The sequence below is a fragment of the Artibeus jamaicensis genome, unplaced genomic scaffold (genome assembly GCF_021234435.1).
Source record: "Artibeus jamaicensis isolate MK-2021 breed Jamaican fruit bat unplaced genomic scaffold, CSHL_Jam_final contig_548, whole genome shotgun sequence".
Classification (NCBI taxonomy): Eukaryota; Metazoa; Chordata; class Mammalia; order Chiroptera; family Phyllostomidae; genus Artibeus; species Artibeus jamaicensis.
This window is the reverse complement of record NW_026521883.1, coordinates 19908929-19921707: the sequence shown is the minus strand read 5'-3', so window position 1 is coordinate 19921707 and position 12779 is coordinate 19908929. Positions and strand designations below refer to the sequence as shown.

At 37.2% G+C, this 12779-nt stretch overlaps 1 protein-coding gene across 1 annotated transcript in view; it reads left to right on the top strand.

Annotated features, from left to right (window-relative positions):
* Positions 1-13: 13 nt before the first annotated feature.
* The window catches only part of TMOD2 (tropomodulin 2), a 72275-nt gene continuing 59509 nt past the window's right edge, over positions 14-12779 (top strand). The window contains exon 1 of the mRNA XM_037143036.2: positions 14-344. The gene's annotated coding sequence lies outside the window, so the exon portion shown is untranslated. The remainder of the gene's footprint in view (positions 345-12779) is intronic.

The following is a 12779-nucleotide window of genomic DNA, read 5'->3' as shown; positions in this document are numbered from 1 at the left end:
GCGCGTCCCGCCTTCCCCGGCGCATCTACGAAGCCAAGGGCGAAACCAGCCTCCGCGGCGCCAGGCCGACTGCGCCCGGGCAGAGCTCCCCCCTGCCCACCGGGACGGCGAGGCCGTGTGCTGCGAAGAAACGGAGCTAAGACTGGCCTATCTGTAGGTATCCTCGGCCCCTGGTGAACGCCGCGTCAGGCTGAAAGGGCCTGGTTGGAGACCTGCCCTGACTGCAACAATACACCAAAGCTTTGCTTTGTCCCCCTTTGTGATTCCCCAGCAGGCACCAGCCTTCTCAGACCTCGACTCTCTTTGTGCTAAGGGTACTTCGCTCGCCCCACTCGATTACCTGGGTAAGTCTAGGTCACAGAAAACATTAACACTACTAAACATGTGTAGCCTCTCCAGGCCTACTGAACAGCCCGGAAGGTCGGGTCCTTTCAACATTACACCAGGAGGACAGTGCTTCCAAGGCCTGGTGAGTGACCTCAAACTAACCTCCAACTGTTTGGGTTTCACCCTTCACAGCACACTAGTACCAATGTTAGTCCTGGGCTGCCTTGAAAGTGTGACCAGCTACGGTCTAGTCTACTGGCTTACCGCTCAGAATTTACTATCTGCATCTATCTTTTTTTTTTTTGGATTTGGTTTCCTCTTTAATACTCTGAAATCATAACTCGCCAAAGCATTATCCTTAAATCTACCAAGGACCTCTTGTCTGTATTTTTCATCTTGAACACTCTCTCCTCAACATTCTAGCGTGTGATAGTATTCTACACAGGGTGGGCGTGCCCTTACTAGAATCTAGTGCCCGGATTTCTGTTGTACTCTGGACAGCTCTCCAAAATGAGGTACCTGATAGGCAGATTAGGAGACCAGAAGTTTGATTCATTGGCTGAAGTTTCTGTATGTTGTTGTGCTGGACAGAGGCAAAGGACCCAGGGCTCAGAAGACAAAGGATAGGAAAGGAGCAAGTGGCTCCCACATCATTCTCTCACTCAAAAGTTCTTTGGTGGCTCCCAGTGGACAATAATATTAACATAACTCTCGCTGGCATTCAAGCTATTCTTTACATTTTTGTTATCCATTCGATGGCCATTGCCAATCTTCAGCTCATCCTGTATACTCCATATGCTTCTGCCAAACAGCCACGTGAATTTGCCCCTTTCTACCTTCATGCCTCGCACATGCTATACTCTCTATCTGTAATGCTACTCTTCCAATATCTGTCTGCATATTTTTATTTAAGGCTTATCCCAGATGATACAACCTCCATGAAATAGTTCCTGATTCTTACCTATCCCCTTCCTTCAAATACCCAGTTGTTGATTGTTTTTCCATTGAACCCCAAGGTGGTTTGTAACTCTTGCTTAGCATTTAATTAGTGCCATGTACTTGTCTGATTGCCTCTACACATGCTTCTGGGAGATGAAACTAGATCTACTCATCTTTTTAGCTCATCAGTGCCTCACTCAGAAGCTTGAATAAAGCATCAAAAGTGGTTAAATGGAGATGTAGTAAAAAGACCATAAAAACTAAATTAACTTAATTAGCAAGAATCTTCCATGCATGAACTATTGGGTGGTACCCAGTGTGCCCATCCTAAGGCCTAAGAAAACCCAAGTTTTAATATATAGATGAGATAAGGTAATACTTCAAGGGAATAGAAGAAATTGCCCTCAAAGAGTTTACCATCTAGTAGTGAGATAGCATATAATATATCTTCCAGCAAGGAAAAGTTTACTGAAGAACCTGGGAGTTTTTATTTAAAGAGAATGAACTTGTTTAATGATATGTTATTAGGTGTTCTTTGGAAAGGGTTCCATTGTTTTAATTGGATAATGGCCAACAATGTGGCAAAGGTGTAATGGCCACCGTAGTGAGAAGGTATTTTCAGACTGAAGAATGATGCATACAACTCCACAAAATATAACAGAATTTATTATAGGGTAATTTACTTACAGAATTGTAGGGTCAGAGCAGCAGGCGACCCAGCAATTCTCCACAAATTATTCTTCGCTACCAGACCCCTATTACAGTACATTTTTTATAATATACTTCAAGTACAGATGACTGACAAGAAAAAAAGGACAAAGAATGCAGTATACACCAGGGGCCATATCTCCTGGTAGTCTTATGATAGATGATGGTTTATAATTGGTTCTACCACCAGCTTGATAATGATCTCAGTTGCTATTCCATTCTGGCCATTACTAACAAAAATACTTAACGACTACAGTGTATGGAACACAGGTGATCATTAACTAGAGACTGCTATGCTTAGTAATGGTGGTTAAAGGTAACAGCATGGTCCATGACACAAAGATAGTGTTGGCTTTTGTTCACAACCACATCTACACAGGGAAATATTGCCAGCTTTATTTCCCTTTTGGAGATTCACAATGCATATGAGAGTACAGAAGGTTCTAGAAGTTCTGCAGTAAAGTAAGCTACTGGATGTTGCTTGACGGCATAATCCCCAAACTCCTTTGATCGCGGAATCCCTTTTTTTTTCTCAAGAGTTTTTGCAGGCAGCAGGGTAGAGGGTGTGACAGGCCTAAGTAAGGGACCAGGAAGATGACCTTGAAAAGTCAGAGATTACCAAAAGACAGAAAAGTAGGTACCTAAATAACAGAAGGGGCAGAAAAAGAGCCAAGTAGGAAAAACTCTAGGTGGTGATCACTCAAGTCCTTTACAAAATGATCAATGCCTCTGTAAAAGTGCAGGAAAAAGTTCCCACCACAAGTGCATAGAGATTCAAAAGCCATCCCACTTCTCTCTTATTAGGGCTCATTTCTAAGCTGTCCCTGGTTATTTTTAATTTCTTCAACCACATTAAATCCCAGGTCATAAAATGCTCTGAAATAAATCTCACATAATTCTCAGAATTTCCTCCATGATTCATTTTTGTGATTGTCACTGTAGTTTTTTTTAAATCTAAGAAATTAATCAGCTTGAATTAATACTTAGTTGATATTTTTATAGTTAGGGTTCTTTGTGAATTGTTTTTCCTTAAATATCTAGGCTGTTTCCAACTATCTAGTCTTCCCATGAATTTTATATTGATTTCCCCCTAATCCAAAATATAAAAATTAATATCTAAAATATGCATCTTAGATTGAATTTTTTTGTAGTTTATTTTCACTTCTTCAACTTTGGTTTATGTACATCTACCTACAACATAGATAAAACCTCACAACTAATGGCGAATTATTAGAAGCATTTTCTTTGAGGCCAAGAATAAGAGAAGGAAGCCTTCTATTACTACTTCTATTTAATTTTGTTCTGGAGGTGCTAGCCAATGCAATAGGAAAAGGGGGAGGAAGGGAAATGAAGATTGAAAAGAAAGAAATCATTGTTTACTAGTCATGGATAACACTAAAATATTTATGGCAGCCCAGATAGGTATGCACTAGGTTAGGTATGCACCATTCAACCTTCAAAGTCATCAGGCACGAGATCAACATGCAAATATTGTTGCATCAATCAACCAGACAATATAATTGTGGAAAAGATGACCTTCTAGATACCAAAAAAAACACATTATGAATAAACTTAACAAAAGAGAAGCATGCTTTCTATGGAAAAATCATAAAATTATATTAAAGGACATAAATGAAGGTATACATAAAAGCAGAGACATGTTTATGGCTAGTAAATGCAAAATGATGAAAATATCATTTCCTCCTCAAACTAATATATAAACTCACTGAAATTTTTACCAGAACTCCAATGGAATTCTTGTGGAAGGTAAAGGGCTAAGAAGAGCCAAGACATTAGACTGATAAAGGGGGACTTAACCTTCACAGCCATGAAGACAGTGATAAGGTGATGAGAAGTAAACCATTGCAGTGGTGCTGCTGGGAAAGAGGTAACAGAGGTAACGAAGAAAGGCCAGAAACAGACCCATACAGGTCAGAGAAATCAACCTATGACAATAAATGCTGCTGGTACAATTAGTTATCTATGTGAAAAAACGGTGAAGTTAAATCTCTACCTTATACCATATACCAAAATCAACTACAGATTAATTACAGATAATTGAGGAAAGCAAACCTAACACTTTTGGAACAGAAACAGAATCACAAATGTATGAGGATTTCGTATGTGACAAAGGTGGCCCTACAGACCACCAGGGAATGGTCTCTGAAATACAGGATGTCAGGACAATTGGCTAGCCATTTGGTAGGATCTCTCTCTGTTCCTTACCATGCCCAAATGCCCAAATTTAATTCCAGATAGATCACAGAATTAATGTGAAAAATTAAAATTTAAAACTTTCAGAAGAATATATAGAAAACTTTTTATAATCTCAAGATAAGAAAGGACTTCTTTAGTAAGACCCCCCCAAAAAAAAGCTTTACTCATAAGAGAAAAGATTGATAAACATAACATTAAAGTTAAGAATTGCTGTTGCCCTGGCTATGTGGCGCAGTTGGTTGGAGCATCGACCTGTACATTGAAGGGCTGAGAGTTTGATTCCCAGTCGGAGCACAGACCTGGGTCGTGGGTTCCATTCCAGATTAGGGCGCATATGTGAGGTGACTGATCATTGTTTCTCTCTTACATCTCTCTTTCTCTCTCTCCCCCTCCCTCTCCAGTGAGTATATCCTTGGGTTTGGATTACAAAAAAATAAATTAAATTTAAATTTAAATTAAGTTAGAGACTAAGAAAAAATATAGGTGCTGCAGGAACCAAACATATTTGAATACAATGTTTGATTTACCCCTCATTACCCTAATTCCAGTTAATTTTTATATGAAAATCAGGAACCAGTAGATGCTAAAAAACTAGGTATTCTTCAACATTTAAATTCTGGCTATCTGAATTGAGAAACTACATAGATTCTGTTAGCAGAGAATGTTTTATTTGTAACATATACAACTGTAATAAAAACTAATATGTAGAGTACTCAAAGGACTAATTCTTACCTAAAAGACAAATAGTCTAATGACATTACTAGAATCTTATGAAAGAAAACATCCTGGTATGAATAAACACATGAAAAGAATGCTTAATCTTATCAATTATCAGAAAACTTCACATTAAGACAGCAAAGGGTAACCATTTTACACTCAGAAGACTGGCAAAAGTCAAGTTTGGCAGGACCATTTATCAGTGAAGGTGTGAATTTGATGCACTGTTGAGAGAAGTACAATTTGGTACAGCCACTTTGAAAAACATGACCATTATCTCACAAAACTGTACCTGTGCATTTCCTACAAGTCAGAAATTCTAATACCAGAAACTGTATATGCCCTGTTGAAAATCTCATACCTATACATCAGGAAATGTGTGTGAGAATGCTCATTTCAGCATCCTTCAGCATAACAAAAAAAAAAAAAACTGGGAACAGAATAACAAAAAGCTGGAAATAATCAATTAGCCATCAATAGCAGAATAGATAAGTCAACCATACTATACTTATATGACTATATATTTTAACAGCTTTATTGAGAAATAATTCACATACCATACAATTATTAACTTAAAATGTATAATTCAGTGTTTTTGCATATTCATACTACACTATTAGTCTTTTAATCATGATAAATTACATATAAAATTAGCCACTTTTTAAACCATATTTTTAAGTATACAGTGTAGTGGTATTAATTATATCCACAAAGTGGTACAACTATCACCACTGTCTATTTCCAAAACTTTCTGATCACTCCAAACAGAAAGTGTGACCACAAAGCAACCACTACTCACTCCTGCCTCCCCCAACCCTGGTCATTTCTAATCTACTTTGTCTCTATGAGTCTGCCCATTGTAGATATTCATACAGGTGGAGACTTAAAATATTTTTGTTGTTTTGTGGGTAGCCTATTCTACTTAGTATAATGTCCTCAAGGTTCATCCATGTTGTAGAATGTGTCAGAACTTCATTCCTTTTATGGTTGAATAAAATTCCATTGTAGAGTTGTATCACATTTTGTCCATTCATCTGGTGATGGACAAAACCAACTTGGGTTGGTTCCACCTTTTAGCTATTGTAAATAATGCTGCAATAAACATTTATATACAAGTATTTGTTCACATTCTTGCTTTTCATTTCTCTGGGTATATGCCTAAGGGTGGAACTGCTGGGTTAGATAGTTCTATGTTTAGCTTTTTGAGGAACCACCAAACTGTTTTCCATAGCAACTACACCATTTTACATTCCCACTGGCAATGTACGATGATTCCAACTCTGCCACATCTGTGTAAATATTTTTTCCCAGTCTATGGCTTGCCATTTCATTCTTTTAACAGTGTTTTTCTCCAAGCAAAAGTTTTCAACTTTAGTAAAGTCCAACATCAATTTTTTTCTTTCATGAATCTGCTTTTGGTGATGTGTCTAAAAAGTCATCACCTAATGCAAAGCCACCTAGATTTTCTCCTATGTTACCTTCAAAGAGTTTTCTAGGTTTTTGTATTGCAGTTATGTCTACAATCCATATATATTTTTTGTGAATAGTAAAAAGTCTGCTTAGATTTATTTTTTTGTATATTGACGTTCAATTGTTGCAATACCATTTGTTGAAAAGACAAGCTTTTCTCCATGAAATTGTCATGGCTTTGTTGTCAAAGATACGTTAACTGTATTTGTGTGATCTATTTCTGGGCTTTCTATTCTGTTCCACTGATCTATTTCACCAATATCACATTGTCTTGATTACTGTAGCATCATACGAAGTCTTGAAGGTGGGAAGTGTAAGTCCTCTGAATTTGTTCTTCTTCAGTATGGTATTGGCTATTATGGGGCTTTTGCTGCTCCATATAAACATTGCAATAATTTTGTTGATGTCTACAAAATAATTTGCTAGGATTTTGACTGGGATTGCATTGAATCTACAGGTCAAGTTGGGAAGAATTACTACCCTAACAATATTGAGTTTTCCCACCCATGATCATGAAATAGCTCTCCATTTATTTAGATCTTCTTTGATTTATTTCATCAGAGTTTTGGTGTTCCCTTCATATAGATATTTTATATATACCTACATATTTTTCTTTGTTTCTTTCTTTGTGCTAATGTAAATGGTATTGGCTTTTTTCAAATTCCAATCATAGAAAAGCAGTAGACTTTTGTATATTGACCTTGTGTCCTACAGCCTTGCTATAATCACCTATAGCAACCTCACTCCAGGAGGTTTTTTAAAATCATGCTTTGGGATTTTCTATATAGACAGTTATGCCATCTATGAATGCAGACAGTTTTATCCTTTCCCTCTCCATTTGTATATACCATCCCCATCACCAAACCCCTGTTCTTATCTTACTGCATTAACTAGGACTCCCATACAATGTTGAATAGGAATGGCAAGGGGAGGCACCCTTGCCTTGTTTCTGGTCTTAGGAGAAATGCATCCAGTTTCTCACTGTTACGTATGTCAGCTGTGGAGCTTTTGCAGATGTTCTTAATCATAAATAAAGTTCTCCTCTACTTCTAGTTTGTTGTGATCTTTTTATCATAAATGAATGTTGTACTTTGTTAAATGATTTTTCTGTACCTACTGATATGATCATATGATTTTTTTCTTTAGCCTGTTGATATAATAGATTACATTCATTGATTTTTAAATGTTAAACCAGCATTGTATACCTGGAATAAATCCCACTTTTTTGTAGTATATATCTCTTTTTATACATTGTTAGATTTCAATAATTTGAGGACATTTGCATCTACTTTTATGAGAGGTATTGGCTTATGATTTTCTTTATTTGTAGTGCCTTTGTCTGGCTTTGATATTAGGGTAATGCTAGCCTCACAGAATGAGTTAGGAAGTAGTCCTTCTGCTTATGTTTTCTGGAAGAAATTACAGAAAATTGGTATCATTTCTTCCTTAAAAACTTAGTAAAATTCACCAGTGAAATTATCTGGGCCATGATAAAGTTCATAAAGATTAGGGCAGAAGTAAAATAAATGGAGTCTAGAAAACAATAGAGTAAATCAACAAAATTAAAAGTTCGTTCTTGGAAAAGATCAATAAAAGTGACAAACGTTTAGCTAGAATGACCAAGAAAAGAAAAAGATGACTCAAATATCAAAATTAGGAATGAAAGAGGGGACATCACTACTGACCTTACAGAGATAAAAAGTTCATATTATGAACTTTAAATAAATTTATGTTATGTACAACTGTATATCAACAAACTAGATAACTCAGATAAAATGGATAAATTCTTAGAAAGGCACAAACAAATAAAATTGACTCAAGAAGAAATATAATCTAAATAGGTGTGGAACAAGAAAAGAGGCTGAATTAGTAATTTTTTAATTTCCAACAAAGAAAAGCCAAGGCTCAGAAGTCTTCATTGGTAAATCTACCGAACATTGAAAGAATTAAAATAAATCCTTCATAACCACTTCCAAACAAATAGAAGGGAAGGGGAACACTTCCTAACTCATTTTATTGATATAAGGCAAGTGTCACTTTGATACCAAAACTAGTCAAAGGCATCAAGAGAAAAGAGACCAATTTTCTTATGAATATGGACACAAAAATTTTCAACTAAATACTGGCAAACCACATCCAACAACATACATCAATAAAAATGATTATATACCATGACCAAATGGGATGTATCACAAAAATGAATATTTAATCTAATGTATGAAAATCAAAGCAAGACTTCTGGCCAAGATGGAGGTGTAGGTAGACACACTATGCCTCCTCGCACAACCAAAATAATAAGGACAACAAAAATTTAGAAACAAAAAAACAACCAGCACTGACAGAAAATTTAACTGTATGGAAGTCTGACAACCAAGGAGTTAAAATAGACACATTCATCCGGACTGGTAGGACGGGTGGAGTTGGGCAGCTGGGCAGAGAGGGGTCACGGCAAAAAAGAGCTGTGGCTGATGGACCTGGGCAAAGGGTGGCAGCGGGCGAACCCAGTGAGGCAGAGGATTGTGGAGGGGCGCAGTGCGCAAGGTGGCTTGCAGAACAGGCCAGACCCCCTTTGTGTGCAGATAAATCAGGAGAAACTGGGGAGCAAGACAGCCCTCACAACCTGGGGTCCCAAAACAGGGAAATAAAGCCTCAAAACACCAATTGAAAACACTTGTGGGGTTTGAGGTGCCAGGAGAGACTGCCAGCCTCACAGTAGAGTTCGTTGGAGAGACCCACAGGGTCCTAGTACATGCACAAACCCACCCACACAAAAATCAGCACCCGAAGGAACCAGTTTTCTTTGGGGAAGCAGCAGAAGGGACTGAAATCTGGCAGAAATCGGAGCAAGGCCATTGCTCCCTCTCTGACCCCTGCCCCACCTACAATGTCACAACCCAGAGATTGTGTTGCCCTGCCCTGATGAATACCTAAGTCTCCACACCCACTATGTAATAGGTGTGACAAAAAAATAAATAAATAAGCCTAAGACAAAAAAAAAATAGCCCAAACAAAAGAACAGATCAAAGCTCCAGAAAAAATACAACTAAGCGACAAAGAGATAGCCAACCTATCAGATGCACAGTTCAAAGCACTGATAATCAGAATGCTCATAGAATTGGTTGAACACGGTCACAAATTAGATGAAAAAATGAAGGCTAAGCTAAGTGAAATAAAAGAAAATGTACAGGGCACCAATAGTGATGGGAAGGAAACTGGGACTCAAATCAATGGAGTGAACCAGAAGGAAGAAAGAAACAACCAAAAAAAAGAAAAGAAGAACTCAAAAAAAAATGAAGAGAGGCTTAGGAACTTCCCGGACATCTTTAAACATTCCAACATCTGAATTATAGGCGTACCAGAAGAGGAAGAAGAAGAGAAACAAGTGGAAAAATTATTTGAACAAATAATAAAGGAGAACTTCCCCAATCTGGCAAAGGAAATAGACTTCCAGGAAATCCAGGAAGCTCAGAGAGTCCCAAAGAAGTTGGACCCAAGGAGGAACACACCAAGGCACATCATAATTACATTAGCCAAGATGAAAATGAAGGAGAGAATCCTAGAAGCAGCAAGAGATAAGGAGACAGTTACTTACAAAGGACTTCCCATCAGACTGTCAGCTGATTTCTCAAAAGAGACCTTGCAGTCAAAAAGGGGCTGGAAAGAAGTATTCCAACTCATGAAAGGCAAGGACCTACATCCAAGATTGCTGTACCCAGCAGAGCTATCATTTAGAATGGAAGAGCAGATAAAGTGCTTCTCAGATAAGGTCAAGTTAAAGGAATTAATCATTACCACGCCCTAATTGTATGAAATGTTAAAGGGACTTACCTAAGAAAAAAAAAGATAAAAAAACATGTATGTTTTTAGTAAAATGACAGCAAACTCACAATTGCTAACAACCACACCTAAAACAAAAACAGAAACAAACAAAGCAAACAACTAGAACAGGTATAGAACCACAGAAATGAAGATCATATGGAGGGTTAGCAACAGGGGAGTGGGAGGAGGAGAGAGGGGGAAAAGGTACAGAGAATAAGTAGCATAGATGGTAGGTAGAAAATAGAGGGAGGGCAAGAATAGTAGGGGAAATGTAGAAGGTAAAGAACTTATAAGTATGACACATGGACATGAACTAAAGTGGGGGGATGGGGTGAGAGAGGGTGTGCAGGGTAGAGGGGAGTGAAGGGGGAAAATGGGACAACTGTAATAGCATAATCAATAAAATATATTTAAAAAAAGAAAAGATTTTCACCTTTTGAAGTCAAAATAAAGTCATTTCTCTGGGCTCATTATGAAAAGAAAAAGAAAAAGAAAATCAAAGTGATATACCATATCACTAGAATAAAGGGGAAAAAACACATGATCATCATGATGGACACAGAATAAGTCTTTGATCAAATCCAGCACCCTTTCATGATAAAAGCATCAAGCAAAGTAGACAGGAACTTCCACAAACTCATAAAGGGTGTTTACTAAAGAATACCATCAAGAAAGTGAAAAAAAGAACAATACACAGAATGGGAGAAAATAAATTCAAATCACATGCCTGATAATGCATTTATGACCACTAGAACATATAAAAATGTATGAATCAGTAATAAAAGACAAATAACCCAATTAAAACTTAGGTAAGGGATTTGAAAAAAGACATTTGTCTATAGAAGATATAAAAATGGCCAAAAAGCACGTGAAAAAATTATCAACATTATTAGTCATTAGAGAAATGCATATCAAAATCGCAATAAAAATACCATTCCACTTTCTCTAAGTGCCTATAATTTTTAAGATAGACAATAGCAAGTGTTAGCAAAGATATGGAGGAATTGGAAGCTTCACACATTACTGGTAAAAATGTAGATTGGTGCAGCTACTTTGGAAAACAGCCTCGCAATTCCTCAAGAGGCTAGACATAAAGTTTTCACATGACCCAGCAACACCACTTGAAAAGAAATGAAAATGTGTATCTATATAAAAACTTGTGCACAAATCTGCATAGCAGCATTATTCATAATAGCCAAAATGTGGAAACAACCTAAAAGTCCATCAACTGACAAATAAAGAAAATGTGGTATATGCATACAGTAGAACATCATTTGGTCATAAAAAAATAATAATAAAGTACTGATACTTGCTACAGCATGGATGAACCTTGAAAACATTACACTAAGTGAAAGAAGGCAGTCTTAAAGCCCACATGCTTTATGATTCCATTTATATGAAAGGTCCAGAATAAGCAAATCCAGAGAAGACAGAAAATAGATTAGTGGTTTCCAGGGGCTGGGTATGTGGTGGGAAGGGGAAGTGACTGCTAATGTACATGAGGTTTCTTTCTGGGTTTTTTAAGACATTCTAAAGTTAGATTAGGTGACAGTTGCATAACTCTGTGAATATACTTAAAAATTTAAGTTGTACAGTTCTTAAAAGGGTGAATTTGTGGTCTATAAAATATATCTCAATGAAGTTGCACTTAAAAAATGTAAGAAAGCTCCATCGCTCAGCTCCGACTGTTATCAATCCATGACCAAGCTTGTTTCATCTATACCCCCCACCGCCTCCCTACCACCACCACTCTCACACTGGATTATTGTAAAAGCAAATCCCAAACATTATTTCTTCCAAACAATTCCATATTTTTTAGTAATATGTAGTAGTATCTCTCCACAAGAACTCTTAAAATTTAAAATAATACCTTAACATAATTAAACTTCCTAAGTTCACATTTCCCCCAAGTGTCTTATAAATATGGATTTTAAACCGCTGCTTTGGGCCTGGCCCGTGTGGCTCAGCTGGTTGGGCATCGTCCACCAAACTGCAAGGTCAAGGGTTCTATTCCCATTCAGGGCACATGACTGGTTTGTGGGTTTGGTCCCCAATTGGGGCACATGCAGGAGGCAACTTATCAACCAATTAACTGATCAATGTTTCTCTGTCACATCACTGTCTTTCTTCTTCCTTTCCCCTCTCTCTACATCAATAAAAGGAATTTTTTAAAAAGCCAACTGCTTTTTTTAGGTCGAAATCAATACACTGTATTTGGTTATTTCTCTTATGCTATGTATCGATAAGCTCTCCCTTTTATTTTCCCTGCAATTAATTTCTTGTTTATCTTATAGAGTTTCCCACACCCTGGATTTTGTTGATTGCATTACTGTGATGTCACTTAACATGATCACTATTATATGGTGATTCACTTTTAGATACTTGCTGCCAATTACACTATAAATATGATTTAATTCATGGTTCATCAACACAGCCATCAATGCTGTAGAGCCCATCATATTCTTTGCAGCATATTTGACACAAATGATCAAATGTAATCTGTGTAACAACCATATATGGGAAGTACTACAATATTATACACAGTCTACAGATGAAGACACTGGGCTTAGAGAGGTTAAAAA